Below are 5,273 nucleotides of genomic sequence, written 5' to 3'. Positions count from 1 at the left end.
AGGCGGGCTGCACGATGTTGGGGCGTGAGCGGAAGACGGCCTAACGCTGTGCGGGACCGTAGCCCAGCTTCATGGAGGCGGTTGCGAATGGTCCTCGCCGATACCCCAGGAGCAACAGTGTCCCTAATTTGCTGGGAAGTGGCGGTGCGGTCCCCTACGGCACTGCGTAGGATCCTACGGTCTTGGCGTGCATCCGTGCGTCGCTGCGGTCCGGTCCCAGGTCGACGGGCACGTGCACCTTCCGCCGACCACTGGCGACAACATCGATGTACTGTGGAGACCTCACGCCCCACGTGTTGAGCAATTCGGCGGTACGTCCACCCGGCCTCCCGCATGCCCACTATACGCCCTCGCTCAAAGTCCGTCAACTGCACATACGGTTCACGTCCACGCTGTCGCGGCATGCTACCAGTGTTAAAGACTGCGATGGAGTTCCGTACGCCACGGCAAACTGGCTGACACTGACGGCGGCGGTGCACAAATGCTGCGCAGCTAGCGCCATTCGATGGCCAACACCGCGGTTCCTGGTGTGTCCGCTGTGCCGTGCGTGTGATCATTGCTTGTACAGCCCTCTCGCAGTGTCCGGAGCAAGTATGGTGGGTCTGACACACCGGTGTCAATGTGTTCTTTTTTCCATTTCCAGGAGTGTATTTAACATTTCATTTGAAATGGTGTGAGTGTTACATCGATCTAACTATATCCATAATTCTTGATTTTACTCTCGCAAATTAGATATAACTGAAGTATGCTTCCGATCTCGCCTCATCCCCGTAGAGGTAACCAGTTTCCCCCACATTACTAACTCCGCTTCAGTAATGCAGGAGAGATTGTCTGGCCAAGAAAACGTAAACGGATGCCACAGAAAAGAAAATAAATCGTAACTTCCAGAGATTTAAGTCGAAAATCTGCTGCAGCAACCTGTCGTAAAACATTTTCGCGCGATATCCTTTGCTCCCCCCTCACGGTTCTTTTTTTTTCGCTTCCTTCCGAAGTTTATTGCCGCGCTTGTAGCAAGCAGTATTTAAAGGCTGCAAAAGAAGGGAGGAAATCGCCATATAAATCGAGGACCCGTCGACATTCGGGCCGGCGAGTCGAATTTCGAGTGGAGATAATCAGTCCGTTTATTGACGACATTGATTTATCGTTCTTTTAGGCAAACCGGTTTTTATTGTCGAACCGTAAAGTTTTGGTGCAAAAGGCTGTCGGAGGACGGGATCGCGCTTTTCCGCGAAGGTTTTATCGGCCGCAATAATTATTCGGCCCTCGAAGCGACACCGCTGGCCTATTCCGCCCCCGGTGCATAGTGGGCAGCTTTGGGAGAGTACAATCGATTGGTTGAGAAAGGGAGGGGGGGGGGACTCTAAGGGGAGGGGGGGGGGGAGGGCACGCCGTAGGAGTGGTAGTCACAAACACAACAGCAGAAGGTGAGAGGCGGGGATCACGATGAACAGCTCTGAGAAGGATGGCACCGTGGTGGTGGTAGTGCTGGTGGTGGTGGTGAGGTGGTAAATGCCATAAAGAAGTGGACTGCATTTTACGGCACCTCACGCTAGCCTGCTGGAGACGCACCACCGCCGTCGCCAATAACCCAGCAAACTCATGTTCCACAATTCACTCCATCCCTGCCCCTCCCCCTGCCACCAACCCGTGGCGCTATGTTTATTTTCTTGATGGAATACTACAAACGAGTATCAATTAGAGTGCATAACCTCATATATGATATTCCACCACCAAATAACAACAACCCTGAAACAGTTCTGTCTTGTAACCGATATTGCACGGAAAACTGCCGTTGCAGTTTTCATTCCGAAATAAAGAGTAAATGACAGTAATAATAATTTTGTGTTTTTCAACGGCCGAGTGCAGGTTTTTTAATTGGGCTCTACTTCGGTGATTTGCGGGTTTCTAAACTACACCCCGTTATTCGATGAAGAAAGGGGACCTACAATTTAGTGACTTCTCCCATCGTTGAGGATAGACTAAAGAGAGACTAAAAATTTCCTTGGTCCGACCGGGGTTCCATACAGCGACTTTTGGGTTTCCTGGCACACACTATACCGCTAGATCACCAGTCACGACACATGGAAACTGAAAACATAACAATCAAATGAGTCCTATTATTTGAGTAATTCGATGAAACCATTTAGTAGAGTGGAATCTAAAAAAACAAGCAAATGAAAATTGAATCATAACAGCAGAGCATCGCACCGAAAATACTGAATTAGTGCAGTGGTTAGCGCACAGGTTCAAATCCCCTTCCAGCCGTCTAAATTTAAGTTTCCGTCGTTTCCCTAAATCGCTCCAGGCAAATCCCGGCACCGAGTGAGGTGGCGCACACTGGACTCGCATTCGGGAGGACGACGGTTCAAACCCGCATCCGTCCATCCTCATTTAGGTTTTCCGTGATTTCCCTAAATCGTTTCGGGTAAGTGCCGGATGGTTCCTTTGAAAAGGCACGCCCGATATCTTTCCCCGTCCTTCCCGAATCCGATCGGACCGATGACATCGCTGCTTGGTCCCCCGCCCCCCCCTTCAAATCAACAAACCAATCAACCAACAAATGCTGGTAAGCTTCCGTTGAAAAGGGCACCTTTTTCCTTTCGCAATCAGAACTTGTGTTAGGTCACCAATGATCTCGCTGACGACGGGACGTTTAATCTTCATTGTTTTTTTCACCCAAAACATTCACAACAATAACTGTACCACCCTGCACCCCAAACACAAATACCTGAAAGACTAGACTTTCGTCATTAAACCAGAATATCTGTTCTCTCCAAAAACTTAGAACAGGAAGGAAGAAAACATATCAGAACAACCGATCCAGCTAACGCTACGAAGCAACCAGTAAATCTGCTGTTGTTACAAATATTCATAGTGACATTAGGAGACTGTCCAGAATTCTATGGTCATATAAATGGAACGATATGCTTACAAGAAAAATACTGACATTTTTTTTAAATAGAAGCTAAGCAATAATAGACAGCATGAAATGGACATGGGAAGGATGCTTACGTAAGAAGATATACAGTACAAAGAATATTATCGATCTGAAAATCGACAATACCAAACTGACCTAGAGATAAAACCGACGAAACGCCCGTAGGAAATCAGGATGAACTGGGAAAACAAAGCCATCGCAAAGGAATGAAGGAAATCGGGACAAAAAAGCATTCTAGCTTATGGGTCTATCTGTTTTTCAGAGTCATGACCGGACTCATTTGCATTTTAAAATATTTGAAGACTCACTGCTTATACCGAAGAAACAGTCGGTGATAGACAAGTTGGCTGCCAGAGGAAGACGCTATGGTTAACATGTTTACACAAAAAATTTTGTTTGGGAAGAAACATGAATATGATAAAGTGGTTAACACACGGCTCGTTAAAGAAAGTAAAAGTAAAAAACCTCATTTGAAATCATTAAAAGGAAAAAATAGGCATCGAACAACGTAAACGTAATGGGAAATGCATATAAGAATTCCACATCCTAAATTATTTTTTTTTATTGTAGATGGCTTTAGTGGTCTACTTTTCCGTAAAACAGGATTACCCCATATCAGCTATTCTTTTTATAATAGTAATAAAAAGGGGTTTGCAACATCAGAAAACAACTGTAAACAAAATTTGTTTAGTTTTGCGCCTATGACACTGTTATTTGAGGAAATGTAACTTCCATGCAACAGCTGGAATTACTTATTAACAAAATAAAATCTTTTGTGCTCACGCTACTCCCCAGACGAAAGTTCAGATCACAACATTTGAAGAAATAAGAGAATTCGAATATGCTTTACTCGACACGGCAAATAATGTAAAACATGAAACTGAAACAATAACTCTAATTTTGATGATTAACTCTAATGTGAACGCAACTAAGAAAACTTTAAAGAAATAGTAAGATTACATAACTTCTGACAACACAGTGTCGGAATTCCATGAAATTTTATTATTATTATTTCATATATGTTTTCATTCATCGTAACAGGCGTCTTCGGCCGTCTATGAATAAATGAAGGGCATAATGGTTCAACTATAAACGTTCTATTGAGAAGTATGTGTTGGTTTCTGGTTTTTAAACTATTTTACTACTAGCTAACTAACCAATACTGTCCAGATATTTATTTTGCTTCTTTTCTACTAGAAATAAAAACAATGAAAGAAAAAGAAAAATGTGCTGTGTTGGTGGTGAAGTATCGAAAAAATTTTATGCTGCTATATTCACATTAACAAGTTCCACAAAGAAATATGGTCTCCTCCCGCACAGGCCATGAAGGCCCAAAGGTACGAACTGACTACTGTGTCACCCTCAGACCACAGGTGTCACTGGATGCGGATATGGAGTTGCATGTGGACAGCACACCGCTCTCCCGCCCGTATGTCGGTTTCCGAGACCGGAGCCGCTGCTTCTCAATCAAGTAGCTCCTCGGATTGCCTCACAAGGGCTCAGTGCGACCCGCTTGACAACAGCGCTCGGCATATCGGATGGTCACCCATCCAAGTGCTAGCCCAGCCCGACAGCGCTTAATTTCGGTGATCTGACGGGAGCCGGTGTTACCACTGCGGCAAGTCCGTTGGCACAAAGAAATATGCGTAATGCACAAATGAATAAGTAAAATATCCAGATTAAGAAACGTGATCCTGGATAGTTTCTGTACACTGGGCGCAGTTGCTTCACTTGTCTACAACGCGATTTTGTAAACGTCTCTACGGCAACACCTCTTCATAGCTCTATACAGTAGATGGTTATCGTTTTCGCCTACAGCCGTTTGCGCTTCGCAGTTGAAAGCTGTCAAAAGCGCTGCCAGGTGTCAGGGATTTCCTTAATCTGACTTGACTGTAGGAGTGTGTTATCAGTGAAGAATAAATGTACTAAGACTTCATGCATACTGCGACATTTTTTCACGCACCTTGGTGTTCATAACGTCATAGCCCTGGTTCGTATCCCCCACAGAGATTGTTACCTGAGTGTGAGGGATATGTATACAAAATTCGATTGTAACAGGTCCATTGATGCAGGACGAGATGTGGACCACACACACACACACACACACACACACACACACACACGCACACACACACACAAACACACACACACACACACACACACACACAAACACACGCACACACACACACACACACACACACCATTTTTATAATATTTATGGATTTAAATTGCTTACAATTATAGTACCGAGATGTTTCACTTACTTTTATGTAATCTATGCTAGGAAAATATCATACGTTTGATTTGAATTTGAAGGTTAGTAATGCTGAGAAAT

At 44.6% G+C, this 5,273-nt stretch overlaps 1 pseudogene; it reads right to left on the bottom strand.

Annotated features, from left to right (window-relative positions):
* Positions 1–4,452: 4,452 nt before the first annotated feature.
* Positions 4,453–4,570, bottom strand: LOC126100750 (5S ribosomal RNA; annotated as a pseudogene).
* Positions 4,571–5,273: the final 703 nt, after the last annotated feature.

Source organism: Schistocerca cancellata, chromosome 1, assembly GCF_023864275.1.
Source record: "Schistocerca cancellata isolate TAMUIC-IGC-003103 chromosome 1, iqSchCanc2.1, whole genome shotgun sequence".
Classification (NCBI taxonomy): Eukaryota; Metazoa; Arthropoda; class Insecta; order Orthoptera; family Acrididae; genus Schistocerca; species Schistocerca cancellata.
Note: the sequence above shows the minus strand (reverse complement) of the source record. Positions and strands in the feature narration are given on the sequence as shown.